At 40.4% G+C, this 13,226-nt stretch overlaps 1 protein-coding gene across 1 annotated transcript in view; it reads left to right on the forward strand.

Moving 5' to 3' along the window:
* Positions 1-314: 314 nt before the first annotated feature.
* The window catches only part of LOC128028999 (phospholipase D1), a 44,048-nt gene continuing 31,136 nt past the window's right edge, over positions 315-13,226 (forward strand). The window contains exons 1-2 of the mRNA XM_052616440.1: positions 315-444; positions 1,544-1,887. The gene's annotated coding sequence lies outside the window, so the exon portion shown is untranslated. The remainder of the gene's footprint in view (positions 445-1,543; positions 1,888-13,226) is intronic.

The following is a 13,226-nucleotide window of genomic DNA, read 5'->3' on the forward strand; positions in this document are numbered from 1 at the left end:
GATATTCAAGCAGTTGCCATCTGTAGGTAACGTTTCCGTCTAGCCTGTTCATTTTATTAAGCTCTTTTATATATTTAATGAAAAGTTATCATTTGCAAAGTGACCTTTGAACAAGATTTGTATGACTTCATATCTTTAATTTCTTTATATGTAGCCTATTTGTAGGACTTCATATCTTTAAAATGTTTAATCCTTTTCCCCTCCTGCTGGTAAATAAAGACATGTAAACTTTGACCAAAGCTGAAATGCATCTAATCCAAATGTGATTTTGATGTTGACTGAATATTGTGAGGAAGGTAAATAAGGCAGAGATCATTAACCAGATTTATGACTGGAATGGACTGAGCAGCTGCTATTGAGCTGATTTTAAGCCTTCAGTAAACTGCCAGCATCAGTGTGTACAAGAACTAACTTGCATCAACCGAACTATTGCCTGGATAACAGGTAATTTCTTTCTTTTTTTCTTTCTTTCTTTCTTTCTTAGTGTCGGAGTAACTCAGCATTTACCCTCTCTTTTTTCTAATGAAAGATGCAAGCAAGGTATTCATTGTCACAGTTTGTGTATTTTCTGTATGTAATTTGTAAATGGGTGTTGTTGTTACTTTAAGGTGGGGTATTTCAGTGGCCTCTGGTCAAAGTCTCCATTATATTTGTTTTCTTCCCCAATGTCAGTACATATCAACAGTTATGTCATTTGCAGTAATATTGAACCCAGTTATCAAGTTATCACAATCAGCATACAAATCTTTATTGCACAGGGCAATGAAAGGCTTGAGAGGAAGTGTAGTTAGCATAGGATGGAATGAGGTTTCAAAAGGACGAATACATTTTTAGTAGTATTTATAATACTGTCCACTAGAGGGCAACAGCACTGTGTGTAGTACTGTTCTGACCCTTCAAGATTCAGTAAAAAATTTAGTTGCAGGTAATATCATGTCATTTATTACGATATTAAAACTACAGTTTGAAGTTTATGAAATATATATATAAAAAAACTATATTTTAATGAGCTATATATCTATAAATCTAGCTAGCTATGTACAGGTGAATCTCAATAAATTATAATGTTGTGGAAAAGTTAATTTATTACAGGAATTCAACTCAGATTGTGAAACTTGTGTATTAAATAAATTCAATGCACACAGACTGAAGTAGTTTAAGTCTTTGGTTTGTATTTTGGCTCACATTTCACAAATTCCCACCAATTCACAACAAATTAGAATACTTCATAAAACCTATATATTTATATAACATTTTTTTTATTTATTTACTGTACATGTAGTCAATACTTGGTAGGGGCTCCTTTTGCTTTAATTACTGCCTCAATTCGGCGTGGCATGGAGGTGATCAGTTTGTGGCACTGCTGAGGTGGTATGGAAGCCAAGGTTTCTTTAACAGTGGCTTTCAGCTCATCTGCATTTTTTGGTCTCTTGTTTCTTATTTTCCATTTATTCTTTATGGGGTTCAGGTCTGGTGAGTTTGCTGGCCAGTCAAAGCACACCAACACCATGGTCATTTTACCAACTTTTGTTCCTTTTGGCAGTGTGGCAGGTGCCAAATCCTGCTGGAAAATTAGATCAGCATCTTCAAAGAGTTGGTCAGCAGAAGGAAGCATGAAGGGCTCCAAAATTTCTTGGTAAACGGGAGCAGTGACTTTGGTTTTCAAAAAACACAATGGACAAAAACCAGAAGATGACATTGCACCCCAAATCATCACAGACTGTGGAAACTTAACACTGGACTTCAAGCAACTTGGGCTATGAGCTTCTCCAACCTTCCTCCAGACTAGGACCTTGGTTTCAAAAGGAAATACAAAACTTGCTTTGATCTGAAAAGAAGACTTTGGGCCACTGGGCAACAGTCCAGTTCTTCCTCTCCTTATACCAGGTAAGACGCCTCTGACATTGTCTGTGGTTCAGCAAATCCCTTGACACATCTGTGTGTGATGCCTTGACCCCAGCATCAGTCCACTCCTTGTAAAGTTCACTTTAATTCTTGAATCGATTTTGTTTGACAATCCTATTATGGCTGCGGTTCTCTTAGTTGGTTGTGCATCTTTTTCTTCTACAATTTTTCCTCCCACTCAATTTTCTGTTAAAATGCTTGGATACAGCACTCTGTGATCAGCCAGCTTCTTTGGCTATGAATGTTTGTGGCTTACCCTCCTTTTACGGGGAGTCGATGATTGTCTTCTGGACAACTGTCAGATCAGCAGTCTTCCACCAACCTGCGTGTATTTGGGCTGTGGGCCGTATTGCTGTAATCAGCTGAAGGGAAGGGTATATGAATGGATGTTGGGATGAAAGGATGTTTGTGAGTGGGGTTTTACGAGCAAACTGTGAGCATAGAGAAGAGAACATTTTTGGAAGAGATCAGATTGAGCGAGTGCAGGTGGAATTACGTCTTGCCTGCCACTAGGGGGAGCTGCTGTCTGATGCTGTGCAGGATAATTTCCCCATGATTGTGTAGCTTAGTGAACCAAACTGAGAGCCCATTTTCAAGGCTCATGAAACCTTTGCAGGTGTTTTGAGTTGATTAGCTGACTGTCACCATATTATAATTAGTTGAGATAGTGAATTGATGGGTTTTTGTTAAATGTGAGTAGAGATGTTCCGATACCCTTTTTCTCTTCCCGATACCGATTCCGATACCTGGGCTCAGGGTATCGGCCGATACCGAGTACTGATCCGATACCTGGGTGTGTATCTGTATATACAGCTGTATATACTACTAGCCCTGTGTAAATTGCTAGAATTCTTTTTATGGTGTGCTTCAGACAGATCCCTCAATAAAACATGAACAAATACATGGTGAACTACTGTATTTATTACAGTATTTTTATTATCTAACATGAATTTGACAGTATTATTTATTTTCATATGCAAAAAAGAACTTCAAATGCAGCCAAAAATCTAACACCGCAAACTAAAAAAGGTATTTAAGTTTTACAATATAACTGTATAAAAAAACTGCAACAAATAAGTCTAGGAATATAAAAAAAGATCTATTAATCAGATAATCTCTTTACAACAAAACAAGTAAAAAACAAGCAACCATCTAGGCATAATTATTATTATTATAGAGACGTATTATTATTACTGTAGGCTACAACAGTAGCTTTATATATTGTCAATTTACTCATGTAAACCAAACATTTATTTTAATGGGCTGCCATGAAGATCTTTGAGTGTCTGTGTTTATGATATGACAGTATTCTCAAATGAAACGGTAAATTCTCATGAAGTGACGGTTTATGCGTTCGTGTCCTCATGACACACAGCAGAGACTACAAAACAGCGAGCTCTCGCGCATCTGTGCCAGTCACCCACAGAGATGTAGATTTTGCGGGAGTAATATTTAAATAGTATTTTGCAGTTTAATATTCACAGACACTAGTATATATTCGGCTACTGTCTGGAGCCCTGCGCTTTGACTTACACGGAAGCGACTGAACGCAGCTGCCGGTACTGAATATACTTGAGAGTCTGTAACTACCGGTACTACAGAGACATACTGCTAACCACTGATCTATAATATAGAAGCGGCTTCACTGTCTTTTGGCAGTTTAGAATGTGATGAGTGATCCAGTCATATATAGATCAGGGCTGCTAACGCGTTTTCATTTCTTCTTCGCTGCTCTAAACAGGGGTTGCTTGTGGCAACACAGCACAACTTCCTGTGTTTTCAATGCATTTTGAGCAGCGAAGAAGAACCGTGCAGCAGTTAGGCAAAGCTTGCGGTCATAACTAGGTATTTTTTAAGAAAATGGTATCGGATCGGTATATGGGTTCATGTACTCGCCGATGCCGATGCCAGAATTTGTTGTGGTATCGGAGATATTTCCGATACTAGTATCGGAATCGGAACAACTCTAAATGTGAGCCAAAATCATCACAGTTAAAAGAACCAAATACTTAAACTACTTCTGTCTGTGTGCATTGAGTTTATTTAAACAAGTTTCACAATTTGAGTTGAATTACTGAAATAAATGAACTTTTTCATGGCATTCTAATTTAATGAGATGCACCTGTATTTTTCTCTCTCTCTTTTTTAAGTGAGCGCTATGGACCACTATTGTCTATATTTTTACATTTTTGTAGCCTTGTAAACATTTAGCCTCCTTGTAATGACAACCCTAAGTTATCAGTGTGTTGTCAAATAGGTCTAGAGTTAGATCAGTGTTGTTAGATAATGTAACAGTAATAAGCTAGCTTACATTAAGGGAGTTAACTAGTTAACAGTAAAGAATAAATTTTTTATTTATTAATAATACGTTACGACGCTGACTTTGTTGCATACATTCGACCAAATTGTTTACTTTTGTCTTTATTTCCTATTACACAATAGGGCTGTCAAAATAGCTGAACAACTTAATTTGAATTTTTTTAAATTCGATTTGAAAATATGATTAAAATGCATAATTTCAGTTATGGCAAAGAAAACGTTTTGCTTCTCTTCTGAGGCCTCAAGAGAGCGCATCGAGCAAAATATTACTAATGCACATTTATTCAAAGCATTAGAATACATGACTGTGAAAAAACAACAACATTAATATATAAAAAAAAATGTTTATGAACCAATTATGATTAAGTTGCTTAAAGAACTATAAACAAAACAGCGTCATGCATGCATAGTTAAATAAAAAGGGCGGAAAGCCAGTCACACAGAATACATTTTTTCATTTAAAAACCTGACATGCAGTGGGATTGGGGAACAAAAACCCACCATAAAGTCTCGAGATATTTAAAAAGAAAGTTTTTTTGGAATTTTACATGTCTTTCTAAACATGCGGCTCTCTTGTGCGAGACGCGAGTCCAACAGTGTCCCTCTAGAAAATGTGTGTTTCTGCGTGAATGGCTTGGTTTCAGTTTTGACGTAAAGAAGATCTTCTCCACATTGATGTTCTCTTTTTCTTTTTTTTGTAGTGGCTTCAACTGGATAGGCTAACATAAACCTTATAATGCACGGCACTTCGTAATCGCATCTTGTGCGCCACTTATAAAGGTCAAGTATATAGAATAGCATTCTATGAATGGACTGATGCGACTTATAGTCCGAAAAATACTGTAGAAATCGCTGCAAATATAGTGAAACAGCTGTCTGTCCCACAAACTAGTTAGCTGTCTGTTAACTAGTTAACTCCCTTAATGTAAGCTAGTTTATTACTGTCACATTAATAGCTCCATGAACCACCTGACCGCGCGGTGCTGAGTTCAAAGCATTTCACAACTGTTTGTTAGTGGCTCTAGTAGAGCGATATTACTCCGCAATATGCAATAGGATATTTATATGAAATGTTGCATTATTTGTCATACAGCGTATACTTGCGTATGGCCCCACTAACTGGTGTAGAAGTACCTAACAATGACTGTAACCCTAAAACAGATATATCCCGAAAAGTTAGATTTCAATTCTGATTGGTTGATTGGGATGTTGTTCCAGGATCAACAAGGATGTTGATCCAGGAACATGTTGTACTTGGTAAAATCACACTCACCATAGACTGTATAAAAACATGGACATTTTTAAAGCTCAAAGTGGGCGGGGCTGGTCATCACCATCTTGGCAGCAAGTCGGCGCATGTTACTAGCGACTAATCAAAAATGGGCAAAAAGGTAGGAGCTGGTTGCTTAAACCACACCCACTTAGCTTTGCTGCGGTGATAGTGGCAGCAATTCACCTGTCACTCAAGTGTCCATGGCCTAAATTATGCAAAACTTTAAGGCTTAATATAATTTAAACGGATGAGTTCAAAAAAATTAATCCCCCTCACAGTTGTCACGAAGGGCAAAAATATATAGATATATAGATATATAGACCAAAACTATGTTTTATACCATGCTGTAAACATGTTTGTTTTTTTTCTGCTGTAAAGTTGGGCATTTTAACTTGGGGAGACTATGAGACTGACTCCCTTTCGGAGCCAGCCTCTAGCGGCCAGACGATGAATTACAATTTTAGTCACTTGAGCGTAGTCTTCGCGAGAGAGAGCGGGACTCAGACTTGCGAAGATCGAACTATGCGTACTTGGTATTGAGAAACGGTCACTCTCCGTCACACTTGACGTCATGAGAAATTATCCTCCACAGCATCAGACAGCAGCTCCCCCTAGTGGCAGGGAAGCAAAGTAATTCCACCTGCACTCGCTCAGTCTGATCTCTCCCAAAATTCTTCTCTTCTCTATGCTCACAGTTTGCTCATAAAACCCCACTCACAAACATCCTTTCATTTCAACATCCATTCCTATACCCTTCCCTTCAGCTGATTTCAGCTGATTACAGCAGTACGGCCAACAGCCCAAAGACGGTTGAAGATGGTTAAATTGAACATTCAAAAAATTTCCTCCACCTCGTATGTATAACAGACTTGTGTACGGATTGATTTATGTATTAACTGGTCCTCGCTTTGAAATATAGCCACATATGCTGGAATGGCTTAATAAGTAAATAAACAACAAACAATCAGCAATACGGCTCCTTGTTTTCTAATAATTATCCGTAGCTACTTCTAAATTCAATACGCCCATTCAGTGTCCCTTGGGACCTTATCTCACACATGCCAGCCTTGTCTCCTTCAACCTCCAATTCTATTTCCAAAAGGTCATCCCTCTGTCCATCCCTCCTCCCCTCCCTCACTCTACCCCTTCCCTTCACCAATACCCTCTCATCCTCAATACTTCCCCACTCAAAAACATCCTTTCATCCTAACATCCATTTTTCCACCCTTCCTTTAGCCATTTACAGCAATATGGCCCTTGTGTCTCTAATAATTCTCAATAGCTACTTAGAAAGTTGTAGAATTTTTAAGAGGTTTTATTGTATTTGTTATGCTTGTATTTTAATTGTTTGCCATGAAAATAGCATAAGATGGAATTAAATTGAAATATACTACTATTCAATAGCTTCATATTCTCCACCCCTCTCCATACTTTGCTGCTCTCTCACTCTCTCTCTACCTCACTTTCTCACTGTCTCCCTCCTTCCTTCCCTCCCTCATTATACCTCCTCCCTCCACCAATACCCTCTCATCCTCAACCCCCCCCCCCCCCATTCAAAAACATCCTAACATCCATTCTTCCACCCTGCCTTCAGCCATTTTACAGCAATAAGGCTCTCATGTTTCATAATAATTCTCAAAAACTCCTCAAAAACATAAAACTCCTTCAACCTACAATTATTTTCCAACAGGTCTATATATATATATTTTTCACCTCCTTCCATCAACACCCTTTCATCCTGCCATCTACACTGCTCTACAAAGGCAAAGTGAAGTAACTACACAAACACTGAAACTGAGAAAAATGCTTTTAAAGTTTTTACATCAGCCAGTCAAACATGTTGTGGGCAAATTAGTGGCAATGCATTAATTTAAATGCTTTTTATGATTAATTTTTTTTATAAATAAAAACCATGACCATTGATGTGACCTTATACAACTGAAACACTATTCCAAAAGAAATGTGCAGTATCTACAAAATAAATCAGACTAGTTATTTTTGTGTTTCTTAATACTTCTGTTTTTAATAACTTTAATAGTTTTATTGGTGTTTGCATGTTGTGAATGTTAAAATTACTCCGTAGTAAGCCTTAAGATCTCTTATCGTAATGTTCCTTTCACCAGAAAGAGTTAAGCTCATTTTATTTAAAAAGTAATCAATTACAGACCAAGAAGCTAAAATCCACACAATTTCAACTTTTCCTAGCAATAACACTAGGGATGCCATAAAGGAAAATAAGGGATCATTGTGATTCTTTATAGGAAAATAAAGGACAGAATAAGGGATGCTCAAAACATGTGTACTGTACCACGTCCATATCTGCAGTTATACAATATACAAGGTGTATAACATTTTCTCAGAAAAAAAAAAAAAAAAGATTATTATAACGTTGTCAGAGTGGATATGAAGCAATGCAGGTAGACTGTTTAGTTTGCTAGCGGCTGGCTAGTTAATGTTAACTGATTATAAAGCTGTAATCTGCCTTGCTAAGAGTTAATATTTTGGTATCTACACGTCTTTGGATATTTGCATTTAAATGCAACCATTTCAACCATTATTTACCACAGGATACCAAGGCAGACCACATAGTATCTGTGGTCTCTAACAGGAAAACAAAGCCAGAACACAGTAACTTCACTTACTGTGGTTTGCCTTGGTATTAGTTTGGATTTTGTAGTTACTGCAATTTTGACACTCTCGTTTCTCTGAAATGGGACAAAATTGAACCAGGAGACTAATCACAAGATGTCACAAAACCCATTTTAGGACTTAATTCAGTTTTGACCAGATGTGTAGTTACTGCGCTTTGCCTTTGGATGGCAGTAGAGGCCATATACTTAGCCAGCTACACCACCTACTCGGGCAGCCTCAGTAGCTCATTGCCCTCCTCCCACCTCAGCAGCTCTATGCTCAAAAATTTTAGCCAAAGGTTGTCTACTGCAGTTCAGCCAGGAGACATAATGGGGCACTCTCGACTTACTCTTTATCTTAAGCATGCTCAATTATTATAACCTCAACCATCCCTCTCAAGCAAAACTACAGTTTCAACTGGTTATCCGCTGCAGCTCCACCCTCTTCAGTTATTCCTAAGCACCCTCAAACTAATTTATCTAGAAGTCCATTGAGCTCAGCCTGCTAAGGCTGATATCACCAATGCCTTCAAAGTCTTGCCCATCCATCCAGATTTTTTGCGATCCTTCTGAGTCTTCTGGAAAGGGCCCTATTACTGCACTGTATGCCTCACCTTCGGCTGCAGAAGCAGACCCGGGAATTTCGACTTTCTCTCCAAAACACAAAACTGGATTTCACCAACAACCACATATTCCCTTTAGTCCTTCACCTTCTGGGCAACTTCCTAACATAACACTTCCATTGCACCTACCGGGATAAGGATTTCCACACTAATCAAGGTTTTCATCAAACTCAGAATTCCATTTTCAGAGCAGAAAACCTCAGGGTGAGGATGAGGTATACCACCATCGAGTTTTAGGCATCATCCTTAATTCTTTAAAGAAAATCCTTCTTGTACAACCTTCTGTCTAAAGCAGCAGCCATTTTATCTCTCCACAACAGTCATATTAGATGATGTATGCAAATGGAAATGCGCCTCCAGCAGCAATTCCTCCCATCCCAGAGCAGCATCTTCTATCTCTACAGTATATCAACTATATCTCTCATCTCGATGCCTTCCAACTATACTGATGCAGCACACTCAATAGGCTTTGATGGCTATTACGGTGGGCGATGGTTTCCCTCTGAACAACCTTCAAGTTCAGTTACCTTAGTCCGCAGTCAATCGCTTTCTCCATTCGGACAATGCAGTGAACGTTAGAATTATAAACAAGGTAAATTGTGTTCTGCTGTTATGCAACATGTGCAGGCTCACCTAATATCTGCCTGACCGCTATTCCTACTCTGAGCAATTCCTACTCTCATAGCCAACTCATTGTCTCATTTCTCTTTTCAGAAATCCAGAGCGTGCTTCAGTTTACCTCTCTGGCTGGAACAGCGCCAAGCTCACCAGTTCCCTCTATCAGTTCCTTTCCATCAACCGACATGCTGCCTTTGGAACTTAATTTCTTAAAATATCTGAATGTGCTCTTTTCAAGCCTACTTATCAGGAATATACTTTTTCTATAAACTAACCACAGGCAACAATTGCTCTGCTATCTCTTATTCTCACACATCCAAGCCTGTTAAAGGCCTATGAAACAAGAACCTATGCCAAACCACCAAACGCCTACCACTAACCTACTTCTTTTCTGCATAATCTCATAGGATCATGCTATCCAAATTCAGAGACTGATCAAACTTTAGACTTCATGTTCTCATTAGCATTCTTCGGCATCCTACGATGCTCAGAACTCACTCCAACTCCTCTACATTCAATCCTTCTATCCACTTCCTGTACATCTTCACACTTCAAAGAAGCAAACTCACCAATTAGGAACCCCCATCCCGAGTTTCTCTGAGCCATCAATTCAAGATGCCCAGAGCAACCTGACCATCATCCTATCCTACATTTTCATCCTCTTCCAACTCATCCCTAACATTCTGAACAATAAATGATGTATTTACATATTTGGTTGTGTTGTGGTCTTTGCTCCTGAAAATGCTATTAAACTGTCACTTTTCTCTTAATCTCTGTTCTTACATTGCACTGTCTCTCTTTTTATTTCTTACTTTTACACATACACTCAAGGGTCTACAGTTGAGCTGGTATTGTTTTGTGTTTGAGAGAGACAGAGATGTTTGCTTGTGTCTGTGATAAATGGCAGTGCCTGCCATTTTAGCAAAGGTATGGCCGCTCTGTTACACCCTGCTGTGGTAATTATTACAGATTCCATAGACCAGAGGTAGAAAATTGAAAATATAAATTATTTATGGTGCACAGAGGTCTGTCTTCTCTGTCTTTGTTGGCCACAAAGCATCAGATATGCTGGGATGTCCTTTAGTGTGGTGTCTTGCTCTTGTTCTTCAGTGATTAACCCATTTAGACACAGTGGAGTGGAACTCTCCTCAACATGGAACATAGATGGATTTTTGGAGAGGAAGGGTTTCAGGAAAGTGCTTGCAGTTTGTTTGTAGAGCAGAACAATCTGCTCCAAGTGTAAACTATGGCCCTGACTGCTGAGCAGCCTGGAGATAAGTTGGTTTGACCTTTTCAACTCCAAGTCGTGGAGATGTTGCTTGTCATTTTAGCATTGTCAGACGTCAGAGCTCTTGCATGAGACTTTGTAAACAGTACTTTACACAGCTTGTACTGTAAAAATACTGATTGCCTTACATGTCATTTTATTAATAATATATGAAGAGTTTGTTTCCAAAACGCAATAAATCCATTTAGAATAATTTGTGTAAAAAATTTTTTTATTTACCAAGAAAGTGGCAAGATGAAAACGTCTTAGGTTACGAATGTAACCATGGTTCTCTGAGTAGGGAACGAGACACTGCGTCCTCTAGGGGTTGCTATGGGGATCACCTCGTTGTGACCCGTGTCTGAAGCATACATTGAAAAAACACCCAACGAGTTGGCCGGTGAAAGCATCTGACATCACTACCAGCATGACTATAAACAGGCATATAGACTATAAACAGGAGAACACGTCATTCACTACTTCACCTGAAGCTTGCGTCCGCACCACGGGAGGGAGATTTCAAAGGAACATCCTTTCAAGGGAGATCCTTTCAAGGGAACTTTGAACTGCGTCCTCTAGGGGTCGCTATGGGAAACAGTATACCTGTGCCGCCATGCTGAGGGGAGTGCAGGCCAGAATCATGGCGAACACTAAGTACCAACTCTACCATTTCAATGGGAGTTGCCCCTGGGACATATAGATGGCTGTCTGTGACAGTACCCCTTATGGCCAAAGGCCTAAGCTACATACCCAAATTAATTGTTAGGGCCTCAGCCTGGGGTACAGCTGAAGGCTTGGAATCAGGAAAGATTCCTTTAAAGGGATACGGCTAAGCATCTAGCATTTTATACTAAGTCTTGCCTGTCACACAGGGGCTACAGTGCTGCATGCACTGAATTAAAGTGACAGCACATTGTTCGCGGTAAAAATTAACATGGATTGACAGGGAAATGCAGTGATTTCACAATAAATGTATACTAATTAAAGCCTACTGTGTTTCACACGCAACACATGAGTTTTGGCTAGATTTAAAACAAGAAAAAGAGTAGCTTTAGAGAAACAAGGCAACATTATATATGCACTTTTATAGAGGCAGAAAAACAAATTTCCCTGTAAAGGGAACTTCGAACTGCATCCTCCTAGGGGACACTATGGGGAACACCTCGTTGTGACCCGTGTCTGAAGCATACTTTGAAAAACGCCAACGTGTTGGCCGGTGACAGCCTCTGACGTCACTACCGGCGCAACTATAAATACGCGCCCTTAGGACCCGTCACTTATTTTCTTCATCTTCATTGACTGTTTTGTTTGAAGCATGCATCTGAGAAACGACCAAAACAGTAAGAGCAAACTATCATTGTTATATGTCTACTAATAAACTCTGTGAGTTTCCTTTACAGTGCTCAGTTCCGGCCTCGTGCTCTGGTTTTCGGCAGGCGGCCGCGCCGCGTGGGTTTCCCCCACCCGGGGCACGACACCCACCACGGAGTGAGACCCGCATGTGGGAAGCAAGCGCTCTGCGGTTGCCCATCCCACACCCCCTCCCAAGAAGCCTGGCTGATCGTCAGAACTGGCACAGCACTGCAGGGAATTGCATGGATGTCCGGCCAGGTCACCCTGAGGGGCCACCTTGCCACTTGGCGCATCCGGCAGGATGTCCGGCCAGGTCACCCTGAGGGGTCTCCTGGCCGCTTAGTGACGTCCAATGGGAAGGTGGAGGTGGTAGTTACAGAAGTCTTTCTGTATGTACTGCCTCAGGTGATGCTCCCCTCGCTTAAGGTTTGGAAAATTGGAACTGGCCTCTCCTGTGCGATCCAGCGCCTCTGCGATGCTTAGGAACCTTTCAGTACACACGCTAAGCCTGTGTACTTTCTCAAAACCACATGGTGGTTAGTGTGCATGTGAACACTTTGCGCACTGTCTGAAATCCACGTAAGTGGTTAGTGTGCACGCAAGACTGCGCACTTTCTGAAATCCACGTAAGTGGTAAGTGTGCTTTCTGAAATCCTATACGGTAGGATTTCCGCGCTCCGCTTCGTTTCCTTTCTTAAGATGATTAGCCCTGGGTTCCTTGGGCTTCATTCAACCAGTGTGTATTTGTTATACACCTCAAGCATCGCTTCCCTCAACATAAGGGGCTGTGTGGACAATTCTCGTGGTAGTTTTGCAGCGCTCCCCTTTTCCAAAGGAAAATGAGCGTGCTACTCTGAGCTCGGAGTCCTCCTCTCATAGGAGACTGAATTCTAGTTTTTTTCAACAGAACGCTCCAGTATTACATACTGTTTTTGAGACGCACTGTGAGAGCAGACATCCTGCTGAGGCAGGGGCTGAGGCTCGGGGAATGGCACCTTCGTATCAAGGTGATGATGCAGAGTTGGAGAGGTTGGCCAGACTTGGGTGGATCGGTTTTGCGGCTTGAGAGAGCATCGCACTATCCCCTCTGGCTTCCTCTGACTCATCCAGCTCCACTGGGGCTGGACGCCATGGTACAGGCGTGGCCGAGGCTTCATCTGTACATTTCTTTCTCCAATTGCTCTGCTCCCGGGCCATTCCATCTACGAGCTGCTCTATCAGAGTGCCACGAGAGCCCC

This window comes from Carassius gibelio, chromosome A2 (assembly GCF_023724105.1).
Source record: "Carassius gibelio isolate Cgi1373 ecotype wild population from Czech Republic chromosome A2, carGib1.2-hapl.c, whole genome shotgun sequence".
Lineage (NCBI taxonomy): Eukaryota > Metazoa > Chordata > Actinopteri > Cypriniformes > Cyprinidae > Carassius > Carassius gibelio.